Source organism: Acipenser ruthenus, chromosome 17 (genome assembly GCF_902713425.1).
Source record: "Acipenser ruthenus chromosome 17, fAciRut3.2 maternal haplotype, whole genome shotgun sequence".
Classification (NCBI taxonomy): Eukaryota; Metazoa; Chordata; class Actinopteri; order Acipenseriformes; family Acipenseridae; genus Acipenser; species Acipenser ruthenus.
This window is the reverse complement of record NC_081205.1, coordinates 18,557,344-18,576,384: the sequence shown is the minus strand read 5'-3', so window position 1 is coordinate 18,576,384 and position 19,041 is coordinate 18,557,344. Positions and strand designations below refer to the sequence as shown.

Sequence of the window (19,041 nt, the reverse complement as noted above, 5' to 3'; positions counted from 1 at the left end):
TTCAATTGGTCCAGCACCCATTTCCCCCTCATGTCTTTACCAGTAATACATTAATGTAGCCTTAATCTTACATCGAACTCTACTTAAAATATTATTATTCTCTACATAGATTTCCCAAGAGAGTGACCTGTAAGCCAAAACTATTTTTACTCATCATTTCACAAGAGGTTGGTTTGGCTAATTTAATTTAATAAATTTACATGTTAATGGTTTTTTGAATTAGTTTTTTTTTTTTCCCCCTGTGGGAACCTACGTGGTTTTCAACACACAGTTTAGGTATTGTTTGGATCTAAGGAGAGAAACAATGAGGGTTGCTGGCAGAATCTTCAAATGTGTTGATATTTGCTAGATAAAGTGTTGCAAGTGATGAAATAAAAACAGAATCCCAACCTTACATTTCTGTGTAGTACTTTTTTACAAGGTACATTACAGACATTATGTACAGTATGTAAAACAAAACATATGCTGACCATTGCTAATGTTCATTTATTTCAGTTTACAGTTACTAGACAAACATTTAAGTCATTAAACAGTAATAGGTACTTTATTTTTTGGTAACACTTTACCATTAAGTGTTTCTAATTATGATGTAGTTACATGGTAGTTACTTAGTAAATACATGTGTACTAACACAATTACAATGTTATTATGCATAGTTACAATGTACTTAATGTGTATTGCATGATATAACCCTAATCCTAACCCTATCCCTAACTCTAAACTTAACTCTCTGCACCCTAAAATCCTTCTTAGCCCTCAACACCGATGGCCACCTGTTCTTTTTCTAATATGAAACACAAAGTTCTTCCAGAGGTGGTATTTGCCAATAATCATGGTCTTTTTCTAGACGACTTTGGTTATGTACACTGTGATTAGTTTTAAATACCTGGATTGATGTTCTGGTTGAGACTTTCCTTAAGTTTGTGTCATGCTACAGCCTTTGAGAAAACTACCATGTCAATAAAGGTGTGAGACACTTGAGTCTTTTTTATCTTGAAAAGTAAGTAAAATGACAGTTCTGGTTGTTAATATTTAAACTGGGAGACTTTAGATCCACCACAGACCCCAGTGACGGGGACATGGTGGAGGTGGTAATACATCCGTATGTACATCACATCCATACATCTGGAAACATACCTTCTAATTCTAATGAAACATGGAATCAACATTATTTAGCATAAGCTATTCAGCATATTAGATTGTGGGGATATATAGAGCTGTCCCTCTTTCTGTACAAGAGGTTTTTTCACATACTGTGTATCAGCAATTTTAATATACTTTACCGTGATACTAACACCCCTTTTTCTTACCTAATGACACCTGGATCTTAAATAATTATCCTTTTTTTTCAACTAGTATTTGCCAATTCTTACCTATACTGTTCTGTACATACTGTTGATACAATGTCATGGTCAACTACTTTTGTGTCATACTGATTTTGAATGTACGTGGCAAAGATGTGTTACTGCCTTGTTTTACATTGCATTAAAATCAGTCCTCCTTGATCCTGTTTCTGTTGTCAGACCATGGTCACCTTATTGACCCCATCGGTTGAGAATATTAATAGCTATGTATAGGTGTCACAAAGACGGCCAGAGTGGGTGGCGTCAGACCGGAAGCAGGAAGGAATTCAAACACAGACAGACGGTGATGGTGATGAGCTGAGTGCAATGGCTGCACTCAGCGTTTATTAACAAATAAAACGGTTGTAAACAGTACAAAAACAGGACACGGCACTTGCGCCAAAATAAACAGACATACAAAACGGACTAACACTAAACAAACGGTGCACGGACAGACAAACAGACACGGTGAGAACAAACACTTTACGTTTACGATCTTACTTATTTTAACTCTCCTCTCTCTCTCTCTCACCCGTTCTCCTCTTCCGAACACCCAACCCCGACTGCATGCTACGTGTCTCTATATATACTGTTGTGCTGGGATTCAATTACTAATTAATTACTCATTTGAATCCCAGCACGTGAATTCATTACGTGAAACCCCGTGTTCACATATTATATTTTAAATGCACGTGCGTGATGTGCAATCCCGTGCCTAAATACAAATATACACTTTTTAAATACACGTGAAACACAGACCCGTTTATATCCCGTGTACCAATCTATACACCGACATTAACACACGCAACATCCAACATACAACACAGATCACACAAATGCACACAGGGGCGGGGCACTTTGCCACATATACCCCCCCTTGTGCGCAGCACACATGGCCTCAACGGCCACCTCCCCCCTTAAAAACCCAGCAGTCCAGAACAAAGTCTCGGGCTGGGAAGGGAGGCTTCAGTGGGCCCTTGGCTGGCAATGCTGTCAGCACCCCTGCCGGTAGTGGCACGGCTGACAGCCTGTTGGTCCCATCCTGCAGCGAAAAAGCTGCGGGGGCAGGTGGTCCCCCGACCTCCCCCTTCTTCGTAGCTGGCAGCTCCCTCCTGTGGGGCTCCGGCCACAAGAACTCCTGCAGCGAAACTGCTGCTGGGGAAAGTGGTCTCCAGACCTCCTCCCCCTTCTTCGTGGCCGGCAGCTCCCCTTTCTGGGGCTCCGGCCACCGTACTCCCTGCGGAGGTACGGGCAGCAGAGGCAGCTCCTGCTCCTCTGCTCCGGGCGGTGGTGGAGGCAGAGGCAGCTCCAGCTCCTCTGCTCCTGGCGGTGCTGGCTCCCTCTGCTGTGGCGGCTGGGCATGTGCACGCCGTGCTGCCTTCAGCAGCATAGCGAGAGGCTGCTGGGGGACACCAGCATCCTGCCCTTCTCCCCCCCAAAAATTTTCAGGGGGTTGAGCCTGTAACTCCTCCCCTTCTGGCTCTTGGGGCTGAACCAGCAGGCATTTTCCCTCTGCTGGTGGCTTGGGTCCCAGGGCTGTGGAAGCCCCGACTTGCCTCCCTTTGGGCTGTGGACGCACCGACTCCTCCCTTTTGGGCTGTGGACGCCCCGACTCCTCCCTGTTGGGCTGTGGACGCCCCGACTCCTCCCTGTTGGGCTGTGGACGCCCCGACTCCACCCTGTTGGGCTGTGGACGCCCCGACTCCTCCCTGTTGGGCTGTGGACGCCCCGACTCCTCCCTGTTGGGCTGTGGACGCCCCGACTCCTCCCTGTTGGGCTGTGGAGGCAAAACCAGCAGGCATTCACCCTCTGGTGGTGGAGATGGGGACAGCAGGTACTCACCCTCTGCTGGTGGAGATGGGGACAGCAGGTACTCACCCTCTGCTGGTGGAGATGGGGACAGCAGGTACTCCTCTGCTGGTGGTCCTGCTACCTGGGCTGCTGTTCCATTTATGGTTGCCTCCAGGTAGCTGAGGACAAACTCCACACCTTCCTCCAAGGTGTTTGGGGTGTGTTCCTCCTGATATGCCTCCCATCTCTCACTGTCCATCATCCACAGGGCCCGGACGACTATGGGCAGAGACTGGGCCTCCAGCCCAGCATTTTCTAGGAACCAGTCCCGCAGTTTGACGGCGTCTTCTGCCATTGACTTTTTTTTTTTTTTTTTTTTTTAAATCCAGACCCCTCCTGGTCTGACGCTTGGAGGCGCGGCTATCCCACGATGACACCACGTGTCACAAAGACGGCCAGAGTGGGTGGCGTCAGACCGGAAGCAGGAAGGAATTCAAACACAGACAGACGGTGATGGTGATGAGCTGAGTGCAATGGCTGCACTCAGCGTTTATTAACAAATAAAACGGTTGTAAACAGTACAAAAACAGGACACGGCACTTGCGCCAAAATAAACAGACATACAAAACGGACTAACACTAAACAAACGGTGCACGGACAGACAAACAGACACGGTGAGAACAAACACTTTACGTTTACGATCTTACTTATTTTAACTCTCCTCTCTCTCTCTCTCACCCGTTCTCCTCTTCCGAACACCCAACCCCGACTGCATGCTACGTGTCTCTATATATACTGTTGTGCTGGGATTCAATTACTAATTAATTACTCACTTGAATCCCAGCACGTGAATTCATTACGTGAAACCCCGTGTTCACATATTATATTTTAAATGCACGTGCGTGATGTGCAATCCCGTGCCTAAATACAAATATACACTTTTTAAATACACGTGAAACACAGACCCGTTTATATCCCGTGTACCAATCTATACACCGACATTAACACACGCAACATCCAACATACAACACAGATCACACAAATGCACACAGGGGCGGGGCACTTTGCCACAATAGGTTTATCAACTACACCAATTTAGGGCAAATACTCTTAGAAATTCACAGTATAAGCAAAATGATGTAAAATGCAAATGTCCTATGGCAAACTAAGCAAGGATAAATATAATTATTATTAATGCTGTAGTTTTTGAGGAGGTAAATATTGTGCTCTTCACTCATATTTGTGTGGTTTTCAGTAGTCAGGAACATTGCTGGCAGGCACTTGGGACAGCCCCCTCATTTGTCTGCAAGCAGGAGTCTAGATCTGAACCCTGTCACTGGGATTCAATTCTGGTCCTCTTCAATGGTGTGGTGGTATAACAATCAATATCACTTTTACACTAAATAGGATTCCTGGATAAAGATTAGTTACATTCTCTCCCTGCATTCTCTACTTCATCAGAAACCAGACATAGCTGTAGGCAAACAGACTTTCTACGTACTTGAAGCATCCTGGCTGTCTCTCTGTTCTACCCGCTTGCTTCTACCTGCAGCAGCAGGGGGTTATGAATACCACATGTTAAGCTTTGTTAGCATTTGGGGTTTTTTGTTAACTAACCTTTTATGACACCAAATACATATTGTCACATGTGCTTGTGTGGTAACTGTGTATAAACCTTGTTTCCTCTGTACACTATATTTAAACAATGCACGAAGCACTGCACTGTCAAATTCATAATACTTTTGTTAATGTTCTGTAAAATGGTTCCTTGTTTTACTTCTTCCTACTATGGGTAAATGCACTGTTTTCTACTATTTTGTGTGTGTCAATTCAAACATCATTTGCAGCATTTCTATAAAATAATTCTCCCAATAAAAGTGAGTATGCACTGCTCAGACACATCTGACATGCACAGCAAATAAATATTTTTGCTACTTTGTTTCATTGAACTGGAATATGCATAAATAAATAGACGAAGCATTCATTTCATTAGAAAACCTTTTCATTTTGTTTTTGCTGCCAGGTCAGATTGCCCGCAAAACTTATGCATGACAATGGAAAAAAAAGTGGGTTCTCCCTTTATTTTGGCAGCACTCCTAATTTAAAAGCCACAGTTGTCAGTTTTTCCTTTTCAGATCAAGAAAAGGAAAGATTAATAAGATTGGCATCATTAAAGCAGAAGGTTGCACCCAGACAAAGCAAAACAAAGCAGTTCAGTGTGTTGTGTGAAGTGCAGCGGATGGCCGGCTCTTTAGCAGCCTATAGTCAAAAGGACCTCAGAGAGGAATTAGCTGCGCTTTGTGCCTCATTCTCAGAAACCAAACAGCCGTCTTTGAGTCAAACTTCAATTGCTGTTTGGCAGACAGACAGGAGAAATATGAAGGGGATTTACTGAGAGCTAATGAGAAAAGCAAAGAGCTTATTAGTTATTTATTTAGATATGTTTTGTTCTAAAAGGAGAGGGAACCACTTAGAATTCAAGTCTTCACACCTCCCTGCTCTACGGTTTCCATGGCAGCTCTATCAGAAATGCAAAATAACCTGTAAACTCCAATTATATGAGCAAGAGAGAAAAAAGATTGACAACTCATGAGGCCATCTGGGCCTGCACTCCACAATCCTCTTGTTTTAAGCCCCTGCAGTATATTAAAAGGCATCAGTGTGGACTAAGCCAAAGGCCTTGGCATGAATATGCAACAGAGGGTTCGGGCCCCAAAAGCCTTTTTTGAGTATATTTATGTATTTCCTTTCTTCTCAGGCCCTTCCTGCCCCCGTGGTCAGATAGAGCAGCTGAGGGAAGGTAAACAGCAGATGTTTCTGATTAAAGTCTAGGGTGGAAACATGCCGTAGCTGCTTGCCAAAGTAGTTTGTATGAGGGCTCAACATTTCTAATAAACATGTTCATGACTAATATAACCCTATGTCTATGATTTGTTAAGAACCTGACAAGGAAATAAATATACCCTATATTATTTAACACATTACATTCAATGGGCCAGAATTCATGACTTTTGTCATTTTCCCTGTTTTAAGATACTTTTCAATCAAACTTCAAGGCATGCGAGTAAACACACCTAACAAACCACCTGCATTAGCAAAATAGACCAGAGGCCCTTAATTTAATTTATAAACAAGTCCTGTGAAAAGTTTGATTAAAAGCTGCCAAAGAACAGGGTAATTTACCACGACATACAGTAAGATCACAAGATCCATTAAATTCCTATGAGAAAGTTTCTGTGCTGTGTTTCAGAGTTCTCTTGTGTTTACCTTATCAGGAGAGACCCACCGTCAGGGCGACCTCAGTAATCCTTTTTTCCGGAAAAAAATGAAGCTGGGCGGACGTTTTGTGGGATCAAGTTTTACCTGTGTTATACCCCTGAAAAGGGAATGATTAGAAGAATTAACATACTGTGTTCTGTGCTTGCTGCAAAAGTGATGTAATCAATAATAGAGCTCTAGCCAATTTTGCAACATAAAATGTAATTAAATGCTTTCTCTTTACATCAGTAAAATAGCACATCCTTTTACAGTTGTACAAAGTAACAGTAGTATAATTCTTATATTTTTCTTGATGCTCATTGTTAAATCTTTCAGTCAGAATAATTGTTCTGCACCAGCTTAATAACATTCTACAGCAGCCCTTTTCTTTTAAAGTACATCAAACGTTTTTCAGTAACAATCAACTCAGTATTAACAGTACCAGTAACCAATAATACCAATAATAATAATAATAATAATAATAATAATAATAATAATAATAATAATAATAATAATAATAATAATAAAGCATTATTCTCCTTTTTTAACCTACGTGGCTGAGTGAGACCGATAGGAGCCGAGAGAAGCCGAAAAAAAGGGGCGTATCTCATGAATACAGATAGTCCCGGCACCACATAGATAACACGGACATAAACAAACAAGATAGCTGCTTCTGCATCCAGCGCTTAAAGAATATCACAGACATTTGCAGAGCTTTTTTAGATGTTATGGTAAATAAAATAATGACTTGGATCGCATTATTGAGGAGTTTGGTGATAAAACGAGTGATCAGGAGATGATTTATCGGTATGCACTACTATGAAGAGGTATGTGAAAAATACAGCGAACAAGGGGTGGGGCCGGGCTGGAGATGCAGTACTGAGTGTCCTGTTGATATGCAGTGCCTTTTAAACCTGTTTTACTGTGAAAAAAAATACTTTTAAACAGCGCATCTAAAATAAACTGCGTGTGTGAAAATAAATTGGACCTGACGCGCCTGAGATGCACTGAGTAAGTGTTCTCACTGTGGTTTCCCGACTGTTGTCAAAATGGAGTTTGTCCTATTCCTGAAACAGAGCTCTTGTTCTTGCACTGCAGTTTCTGATTTCCTTTTCAGTTGGTTTATGACCCAAAATCTTGTATTCCACTACTTTCCAATTTCTCTGTATTTCTTTTGAAAAGGGTGTGATTCTACTATTTTTGTAATCAATCTCTCTTGCTGAGCATGTGGCTGAGATTGCCATGAGCCATGGAACATTTGATTTCTGTTGGGCTTCAATGAACTGTGCAGTTGCTCTAAGTGTCAGATGAAAACTCCTCAGAATATTTCTTCATGACTTCTTCCATGTGCAAAGGTATTCTGGATAAGGTGTCAGCAACAATGTTTTCCTTGCCAGGACGGTACTTCACCGTGAGGTGAAGTTAAATAACTCTGCCACCTACCTGTAGCCTGTGGCATTAAGTTTGGCTGAAGACAGGACATAGGTGGGCAGATTGTTGTCACTATACACTGTGAAGGTTGTATGCAGCTCCCCCCACCCCCTACTTCCGGTACAGAACAGCACCCAGTACTTCGTTTGAAGCATCTGTATGGAGAATATATGGTTGCGAGAAATCTGGAAAACTAAGTACAGGTGGTTGCAACAAACAGTCTATCAGTCTCTCTGAAACCTGTTGGTGTATTTCAGTCCAGCAGATAGACTTGGAGGAAGGGACCCCTGCACCCTTATTCATTGCTGTTCTTTTCTGCTTGTTGACTTTAATAGGTTGTGACAGATGCGAGTGGTGTATTGAATAAATAAACAGTCCCGAAACAGTATTTCTCCCAAAACGACTGTGTTTATTAAAATAAACCTCCCCTTTACCAGCGATGGTATTTGGGGGGAACACAGCTGGCTGACACACAAAACAAAAATACAAAACCCAAACAGAAAGTGTCCACAATGAAATCCCGAGTGTCCTGTGCATGAGAGTGCTCTGTAATCCACACGGGGAGTGCTGATGTTGGTGAAGGGAGGGTAGTGCTCTGTGATCTGGAACTGGCTCCGTGGCTGCAGTCCCGCGCTCCAACTCCGCCTCTGAAAACACACAACAAACAACACGTAATCCAAAAAACACAACGGTCCGGCTGGTGGCTCAGTTTCTCAGTGCAAGAGGAGGTACTGACGTAGCTGCTTCCCCTTTGTACCCAGCAAACTCCTCCCTGCAGTCAGCGCGTTGCCATGGTTTCTCCAATAGAGGGCTGCCCCGCAGCTGACTGCAATGGAATCGTCCTGAGTACTTGCAGCTACGCGCCCTTCCTAATATGGTCACCTTCTGGTTTCCACCTACCACCGAGGTGGCGGATCTAGGAGGCAGCTTACCTTCCCCCTTACACAGCGTCCTTTCTAATCGGGAGGGAGATTTACAGCATCGATCCTTTCTCTCTCTACCACATAGGTGTACTCAAGCTATCTTCAGGTGTTGCTTTTAAGAGGTCATACAAAGGGTTGGCAATATGAGAAAAGTCTTTAATGTACTATCTATAATAACCAAGGAGCCCTAAGAATCTTCTCAATTCCCCCACTGTACCTGGTATTTTGTTCTTCAAGGCTTGAATTGCATCAGTATCGGATGGGTCCATCCTGCTCCCTTCAGCAGATACAATCCTCCCTAAATATCGAACCTTTGGCTTGAAAAGATCACACTTACTTGGTTTCAGCTTTATAACGTATTGTCTCAACCATTGCAACACTTTTCTCACATCTTCAAAATGGTCTGCAAACGTTTTGCTATACACAAGGGTGTCGTCTAAATATGGCATACAGATGTCGTCCCTCAGGCCCTCCAGATACTCCTCCATGCAACACTGAAAGGCTGCAGGTGCATTCTGAGCCCAAATGGAATGCTGACCCATTCATATAGGCCCCAGGGAGTCACAAATGCTGTCAGTGGCCTATTTTCTTTAGACATAAACCCCTGGTGGTATGCTTTTCCCTGGTCCAGTAAGGAAAACCAGGAAATTCCACCAAGGTTGTCGAGGATATCTTGCACCCTGGGTATGGGCTGCCGGTCAGGAGTGGTCTTTCTGTTTAAATCTTGTAAATCAATACACAGCCTTAAGCTCCCATCCTTTTTCCTAACACATACCACTGGAGATGAATACAGGGACGTAGATTTTTCTACCCAACCCCATGCAATCAAATCATGCAGGTATTCTTTCATTTCTTGGTACAGTGGTTTTGGCACAGACATGTAACCTCACTTAACAAACTCACTGTCTTGCAGGTTCATTTTCAATTCCAAACTTTCAATGCAACCGATATCATCATCAGATTGGGAAAAGGCACTAGCTTCCTCCCTCAGCATTTGTCGGACGATCTCCTGCTGGTTCGTAGTGAGGTGGCTAATCTCAACAGGCGGATCCCATGTTTTTTTACACTGCCTATCATTTACTCCATTTATCTTGTCTCTACTGGGTGTGTCAGTTGGGACCGTTTTTACATTAACAGCAGCGATAATGGGGATATTTTGCAGTGTATTAATAGGAAGTACTGTTTTTACCAGCTGCAAAGTGCCAAGTGCTGTTCGTCATTGCAAGATAATGTCATGCTCGGTAATATTCTCTACATCCATAGTTATATGTGGAACTACAACATTTGGGATTTTCACAAGTATGTTACAAAATTCAAGGCCATCTGGCCATTGGGGCTCTATGGCAGGCTCAAAAATCAGGGTAGTATCCCTCTTAGAAGGCTGCATTTGAATCCCCACCTTTATCTTTAGGTATATTCACATTGTCTTTCCCACTCCTGAATTGCAACGGATGGGGCTGCCGCAATGACTGGTAGGAAGTCTGGCATTGTAAAACTCGTACAGGATCGTGCCCCTGGAGCTGTGCGGCATCACTGCTTCCTACACCGTGAAGCTCTGGCATGTAAGAAAATGTCTGCTGAACTTCATGATGTTTTAAATATAGTTGTCAAGGTTGTAAATTATATTAAGACCAGTGCTTTGAATTATCGATGCTCACCGTCTTGTTTAACTGTTGTGTAGTCAACCCCCACAGTCTGTGATTCACAGTCCCTGACTATTTTCTATATGACACTGTAACCTATAATGGGGTGAGACAAGTGTCCACCTTTCATTACGAGCACTGGCATTGTCAGTTCGTTAGAGCTGATGTCCTCTGATGCCAATTTAAATGCTATCTCTACCCATCCCTGATATGGCATTGTCATTCCATGTGCAGCTACAATCTTGAGTGTGTGTGGTGACTCCACAGTCTCTTCAGTGTGTTTCAGCCTTACCCAAGGTAGGTGCTCTTCCTTCCACAGCTCATCAATGATGCACACTTGAGAACCAGTGTCCCAGAGTGCTTGAGTTTTCTGTCCCTGTAGATAACACTCAAGAAGTTACTGTCTCCCTACTAAAGCAGTTACTTCGGGATACTGATTTACCTGGGATTGCTCGAGACAAGGAAGAATTGGTGAGACATCAGTTTTCAAACACACCTTGTGTCCTGGTTCAGTGCAGAGCTTTGCTTGTTTTTTGTGTGTTCCCCAGTGAGCAGTTTGGCAGACTTCTGAACAATAAAGCACTCTTTTACAAGTGGAACACTGCTTTAAGTCTGATGCTTGCTTCTCTTCTCCACAGCTGGCACAGTGGTGGGACTGGAGAGTGTGGTTGGTTAATCCCTGTCCTGCGGGGGTGTGGCGGAGTGTCCCGCCCCTATGAATTATTATTTGTATTTTTGTTTGCGGTGCGGGTAAAAGTGCCGCATCTTTTATTATTATATTTAAAAACCCCGTGCGGATGCATGGCTGATCAGCTACTGATTATTTAACTAGCTGACAGTCATGCATCCTTACCAAACGCGTGCAGACGAGGGATAATAAGATAATTAACTACTAGTTAATCCCTCGGCCAGAGTATATAAACCTGCAGCTCTCTGCACTCGGGGTTGGGTGTACAGAGGAGAGTACGGGGAGCGGAGAGAGTGAGTAACATTTAAAAAAACAATTGCTAAAACGTGCTGGATTACCCAGCACATCACTTACTTGTTTGTTTGTTCATTCGTTTGGCCCTCGTGCCCTTTTGTTTTGTTGTTTTGTTTAAATATTTTGTTTTATTGATTAATAAATACGCTGAGTGCCATTGCACTCAGCTTCATCCGCCCATCCATTGTTTGTGATTCAGTTACTTCCTGGTCCGTGACGTCATCACACTCACCACTGCCAGCCAGACTGTCACATATGGTGTCAGAGTGGGATAAACAACGCCTCCAACAGCCGGACCAGGAAAGGATAAGGACGTTTTTTTTTTTTGTTTCAAAAAGTATTTTTGTGTGTGTTTTTTTTGGAAAAAAAATAAAATAAATAAATAAATAAAAATGGGGAAAAGTAGCCGGAGGAGAAAGCAGCAGCAGCAGCAACAACAGCAGCAGGAGGCGCAGCAACAGCAGCCTTACCTTGCCACACTGGACGTCTGCCTCACCTGCCTGAAGGGTGAGGAGTGGTGCTTCGCAGTTGGTGAGGTCGGGCACGTGGCACCAGACCAACCCCCTCCATGGCAGGAGATGGAGGAGCCTGAGCGTCCGGCGTCAGGGGGAGAGGGCCCGTTGGCTAAGAGGAGTTCACTCTCCTCTGAGGGAATCTGGGGCTGGCTGGTGGAGCCTGGGAGGAATGCTGAAGAGGCCCTCCCCGATGTGATCAACCTCCTGTGGGCCTGAGATGGAGAGCGATGGGAAGCCTGGGAAAAGCAACACTGCCCAGTGTCCCTCCCGGAGGTTGCGGACATGGTAATCCGCTACCTGGCTGCAGATATGGCAGGGTTACCGCTATCTCCAGCTCCATCGGGAAAAGCCCAGCCGCTGCCATCTCCAGCGCCAGAGGGAGAGGAGTCATCGCTGCCTTCTCCAGCGCCAAAGGGAGAGGAGCCATCGCTGCCGTCTCCAGCGCCAGAGGGAGAGGAGCCATCGCTGCCTTATCCAGCGCCAGAGGGAGAAGAGTCATCGCTGCCTTCTCCAGCACCAGAGGGAGAGGAGCCATCGCTGCCGTCTCCAGCGCCAGAGGGAGAGGAGCCATCGCTGCCTTATCCAGCGCCAGAGGGAGAAGAGTCATCGCTGCCTTCTCCAGCACCAGAGGGAGAGGAACCATTGCTGCCATCTCCAGCGCCCGAGGGAGAGGAGCCATCGCTGCCGTCTCCAGCGCCAGAGGGAGAGGAGCCATCGCTGCCGTCTCCAGCGCCAAAGGGAGAGGAGCCATCGCTGCCGTCTCCAGCGCCAAAGGGAGAGGAGCCATCACTGCCTTCTCCAGCACCAGAGGGAGAGGAGCCATCACTGCCTTCTCCACCGCCAGAGGGAGAAGAGTCATCGCTGCCTTCTCCAGCACCAGAGGGAGAGGAGCCATTGCTGCCATCTCCAGCGCCCGAGGGAGAGGAGCCATGGCTGCCGTCTCCATCGTTAGAGGGTGAGGAGCCCTCGCCACTGTCTCCACCACCAGGAGCAGAGCAGCAGGAGCTGCCTCTGTCTCCACCACCGTCAGGAGCAGAGCAGCAGGAGCTGCCTCTGTCTCCACCACCACCAGGAGCAGAGCAGCAGGAGCTGCCTCTGTCTCCACCACCACCAGGAGCAGAGCAGCAGGAGCTGCTTCTGTCTCCACCATCACCAGAAGCAGAGCAGCAAGAGCTGCCTCCGCCACCTCCACTAGCAGAGGGTGAATGCCTGCTGGTTCCGCCTCCACCGCCATGGGAGGACTGCTTGCCCCTCCCACCTCCACCAGCAGAGGGTGAATACCTGCTGGTTCCGCCTCAGCCGCCGTGGGAGGACTGTTTGCCACTCCCACCTCCACCAGCAGAGGGTGAATGCCTGCTGGTTCCGCCTCAGCCGCCGTGGGAGAACTGCTTGCCACTCCCACCTCCACCAGCAGAGGGTGAATACCTGCTGGTTCTGCCTCAGCCGCCGTGGGAGGACTGCTTTCCCCTCCCACCTCCACCAGCAGAGGGTGAATACCTGCTGGTTCCACATCCACCGTCATGGGAAGGACTGCTCCTGCCCTGCCTCGCACCACCCGGGGCTGCCTGTTGCACCGCATCACCTGGGGCAGCCTGTTGCTCCACATCGCCTGGAGAGCCACCAGCTACAGGGAACGAGGGAGAAGTGGAGCTCCTGCTGCCGCCTCCATGGCCAGGGGCTCCCGAGTTCACCTCCCGAGGGTCCGCTGCCGCTGCCGTCGCCTCCCGAGGGTCCGCTGCCGCTGCCGTCGCCTCCCGAGGGTCCGCTGCCGCTGCCTCCCGAGGGTCCGCTGCCGCTACCGTCGCCTCCCGAGGGTCCGCTGCCGCTGCCTCCCGAGGGTCCGCTGCCGCTACCGTCGCCTCCCGAGGGTCCGCTGCCGTCGCCTCCCGAGGGTCCGCTGCCGTCGCCTGGGGTCGCCAGGGATCCTGCTTTGCCTGGGGTCGCCAGGGATCCTGCTTCGCCTGGGGTCACTACACTGTGGCTGGAGCCCCATGAAGGGGAGCTGCCGGCCACGGAAAAGGGGGGGGAGGTCAGGAGACCAGCTCCCCCAGCCGCACTTTCGTGGCAGGAAATACTGTGGCTGGAGCCCCGTGAAGGGCAGCTGCCAGTCATGAAGAAGGGGGGGGAGGTCAGGAGACCAGCTTCCCCCGCAGCAATTTCGCTGCAGGAGAAAGGGTGGCCGGAGCCCCACGGAGGGGAGCGGCCGGCCATGAAGAAGGGGGGGCAGGTCTGGAGACCACCCCCAAAAATGTTTTGGCCAGAGGAACCGGCCGGTGCGCGGGCCTTTGGAACGCTACGGCTGTTTGGGTGGGAGGAGGACATCCCACCGTGGCCGCCACCTTTGGTCCGTTGCTGCCCCTGTTCCTGCGCCGGGACTGCTAACCGGGACTTTGGGGACTAAGGGGGGAGGTGGCCGAAAAGGCCATGTGTGCTGCGCACAAGGGGGGGCATGTGTGGCAGAGTGTCCCGCCCCTATGTATTATTATTTGTATTTTTGTTTGCGGCGCGGGTAAAAGCGCCGCGTCTTTTATTATTATATTTAAAAACCCCGTGAGGATGCATGGCTGATCAGCTACTGATTATTTAACTAGCTGACAGTCATGCATCCTTACCAAACGCGTGCAGACTCTGGCCAGAGTATATAAACCTGCAGCTCTCTGCACTCGGGGTTGGGTGTACAGAGGAGAGTACGGGGAGCGGAGAGAGCGAGTAACATTTAAAAAAACAATTGCTAAAACGTGCTGGATTACCCAGCACATCACTTACTTGTTTGTTTGTTCATTCGTTTGGCCCTCGTGCCCTTTTGTTTTGTTGTTTTGTTTAAATATTTTGTTTTATTGATTAATAAATACGCTGAGTGCCATTGCACTCAGCTTCATCCGCCCATCCATCGTTTGTGATTCAGTTACTTCCTGGTCCGTGACGTCATCACACTCACCACTGCCAGCCAGACTGTCACAGGGGGTAACCGCTGCTCGTTTAAAGAGTCCTCTTTGTGAGGCTTAATCCCCCTTATTCTGGAAATGTTCACTACTGCCACATCTGTAACAATGGTCACAACACCCCCCCTGATCCGTTTTGCTGACATTTGAAGCACAGTCTTGGGCGTCCTTGTTTTGGAGTTGACGATAGCAGTTCGCTGCCGAGCTGTAGAACCCTTTTTTCTGTCTCTCGGCTTCATTACCACAAGTGATGTTCAGTTTTTCAAACAATACCTCATTTGTGATGCTGGTTACTTGGAGGTAGGGCTGCATATCACTTTTAATGTTGTCACTTTGAAGCCCCGTCAAAACAGTGTATAGAAACATGCTCTGAACTAGTACTAGTAAGACCTGAGTCTGGGGGAGGCAAACAGAATCTTTTGTTGCAAGTCCATTGCCCTAATAAGGACATTTTGTGGGGTTTCCTTACTATCCTGTGCATCTGACGTGAGCTGCTTGTACAGCTCTGTGGCCCCCTTTTCCTGATAACGTGAGCCAAATATTCTTCTTATCTTGGGTAGCGTCAGCTTGAATTTCCCCTCTAGATAGCTCCGTAGCTGAAGGCCTGGTACAATGTACCTGATTACAGCATCAACAATTTCAGATTCAGTGTAAGCTTTGCTTAGTACATTTTCTATTTGGTGTGCTAAGCTTTTTGCCCAGGCTCACCAATCTGATCTGATATTTTAAAATCCCTTCTCAAAGCGATGTGGGCTCTTGCTCTTCCAATGTTTTTGTTATTGCTGACAACTGGTTGGCTATTTTCTACCATTTTGCTGACCCATGCCTGCATTTCTTTCTGTTTTTGTTGCAATGAATGTTGTAATTCATTTAACTCTTTTTGAAGCTTGTCATTGTTCTTTATGGCTCTGAATTGTGCTGCCACTTGACACACTTTCATTCAATTCTTCAATTGTGTCTTTTACAGTTAAGAGTTCAGACATGCCACAATCTTTAAGTTCTTCAACCTCATCACAATCAAAATGTTGTGTTATGAATGAAATGAGACAGACATTCTGTTTTTCCCTATTACATTCTGCTGACTAGGTCCTGAGATTCATAGGAAATCACTGAGCACAACAAGGTTATCTTTGGATAGCTGGTACAGTGCCCCTTTTACCTCAATTTGCATGTCTTCTAATGCTGTGGTATCCATATTAGCAATAACACAATCTTACAATCACGAATGGAGACTTTCCTATTGCTGACTAGGCCTTTGCTGCATCCTTGAATTGCACAGTTACCTCAAGTTGCATGCACTCTTCCCTCAGCCTCTGGGCGTATCCTCCATTTGTTGTTCGCTGCTCCCGACACTCTGCTAACTGGGTTGTTTCAGGGATTAATTTTTCATTGAGGCAGCCTTTGTTTGCATTAGGTCATCCTCTGTACACTCAATCCCAGTGGGGCCTCCAAAATGTTATATCCCTGAAAAGGGAATGATTAGAAAAATCAACATACTGTGTTCTGTGCTTGCCGCCAAAAGTGATTTATCAGTAATACAGTTCTAGCCAGTTTTGCAACACAAACATTTTACATCAGTAAAATAGCACATCCTTTTACAGTTGTACAAACTAACAGTAGTATAATTCTTATATTTTTCTTGATGCTCATTGTTAAATCTTTCAGTCAGAATAATTGTTCTGCACCAGCTTAATAACATTCTACAGCAGTCCTTTTCTTTTAAAGTACATCAAACGTTTTTCAGTAACAATCAACTCAGTATTAACAGTACCAGTAACCAATAATACCAATAATAATAATAATAATAATAATAATAATAATAATAATAAAGCATGGCACAACCCATGTTCATATTTTTCTCCTTTTTTTAACCTGTTTCATACACATTTTGAAAATGTATTTAGAGAGACTGGAAAACAGAAAATACATGGGCATTTCCACGCTAATGGGGTACATGTGTGTAACACAAAGTTCTTGATGTGATGTTCAACCCCCTCTTATCATGTGCGCTAGAGTCTCAATGACATATAATTATTAAAGGGAAGATAACTTTTCATGTTGCAGGCACATGAAGTTCATACTCCATGCATGGTAACGCTGCGAATGAGGACGGACACAAGGCATCTAAAGAGCCCAAAAAATTACAATTGTGTTAATTGTGTGCATGACTTGTTATTTATTATGAAAAACAGTCAAATATGGGAGTCTAAGGTATTCCTTATGATGCTTTAATCAAATGTTTTGCTGCTTGCATACAATTATCAGATGCCTTCATCCAAGGCGACTTTGTGAGGGTGTGCCGAGTGGTTGATGTTAAACAGAAACACATACTTTATTTGTGAACAAAAGTAAGCTTGTTCTTTCAACAAATAACTGTTTACACTGATCCTGGATCAAAATAAATAAACAAAAAACATTGGCAGATAACACAATCCTTCTATACCTCGGCTACCCTTTCCATACAGAAAGCAGCCTGCCACAGATAACAAGCAGGCATACATTACCTGTGCTCCTTAAATCCAATGGGAAGCACCATGTCTGTAACTAATTGTTAACAATCTTAAAACTCATAACTCCTGTGTGTATAAGCATTTTCATTAGCAAAGAATACTTAAAAGATACGAGTTCACTTTACATTTAAACTGCTACCCAAAATGATACATCGCACTCAAAAAAACAACAACAAATGTATAAATACAGATTTCATTCTTATGCCATTCCCAGATTCCTGACAAGCAAATACACACAATTTGAATAAACATTAATTTATAGGGTAGTTTTATCTGCCCATTTACAAAAAGAAAGTTAATCAGTTTTTAGTTTGCAGTTTTGTTTTTAAAGCTACTGTGGGTTGAGAACCGCTTTCTGGTGATGGAAAAACAGCATCTCTTACTACAGTCAGAGAGAGAATTACATTTCTCCATCACAGACTTGCAGTGCGTATGAAACAATAATATAAAATGTGTAATATAAACAACACCTCTGCAAATAAATAGGATAGTTCAAGGCTTAAGATAAGTTTTGCCTACAAGTGGATTATAATTATTACTACCATGGTTACATGGAAAGGTTACATGGAAAGGCATACGCTTCCGTCCACACGGCTTTTTTGCAAGATATACTGAAACACACGCTTCATCAATCTCGATCAAATTTAATATAAAAATCAAGAAACTGACCTTCTTTATTTATGACTTTGATTTTATTACAAAGCCCAGACTAAATTGTTGGCTATATTGTATTGATTTCTGTGTGGTCCAGTGGTTAAAGAAAAGGGCTTGTAACCAGGAGGTCCCCGGTTCAAATCCCACCTCAACCACTGACTCATTGTGTGACCCTTAGCAAGTGACTTAACCTCCCTGTGCTCCGTCTTTCGGGTGAGACGTATTTGTAAGTGACTCTGCAGCTGATGTATAGTTCACACACCCTAGTCTCTGTAAGTTGCCTTGGATAAAGGCGTCTGCTAAATAAACAAATAATATTATGCCGCATAAACTGCGGGTCTGGCGGTTGAAGAAGCAAGTGCTTATAACTTATTCATTTTTATGATTCTGCAGCTGAAACTCCGTATGGGTATTTAATTCAAATATTTAGTAACACTTAAGAACGGACATGTACAAGATATTCACATATGCAGAGATATTTAAATTTGAACTGCAAAAGCCATTCAAAAAGAGGCTGTGGCGGTGCTAGTGTTAAACATCGTTTTACTCTGAATAAACAACTCCGATTAACCTTGCAGAATTCAATATATAACATGTCATAGGTTATATAAATAGTAAACTTATGAAAAATAACCCTTTGGAATGGTTACGTACCTGAAAAGGGAATGATTAAAAGAATCAACATGCTGTGTTCTGTGCTTGCTGCCAAAAGTGATTTATCAATAATACAGCTAGTGCTGAGTTCCCCCTACAGGCCAAAACTCAGACCGTAGCAATCACACCAAGATATGCATTCTGTTAACAGACTTAATCAGACGATTTCGCCAAATAGAGCAAGTACCCAAAACCTATAAAGAAGCATTTTAAACATACAGCTATATTTCTATTCCTTACACCCGCTCACCTCAAAATAAGTAACCTATATTTCAAATAGTGCCACCTTGACTGTGGATGAGAACGGCACTTGGATTTGCTATTTCCTAGAATAATAAACACGTTTGTAATACAAAAAGGTTAGTGGTTACTTTCTGCTGGTTAAATATGTATCC

General features: G+C 44.9%; 1 long non-coding RNA gene across 1 annotated transcript; it reads right to left on the bottom strand.

Moving 5' to 3' along the window:
* Positions 1–8,244: 8,244 nt before the first annotated feature.
* On the bottom strand, positions 8,245–18,697 carry LOC131697900 (uncharacterized). Its single transcript, XR_009307528.1, has 3 exons — positions 18,647–18,697; positions 16,112–16,292; positions 8,245–8,470 (listed from the first exon to the last, which is right to left on the bottom strand). It is a non-coding gene; the product is annotated as an uncharacterized LOC131697900 (long non-coding RNA).
* Positions 18,698–19,041: the final 344 nt, after the last annotated feature.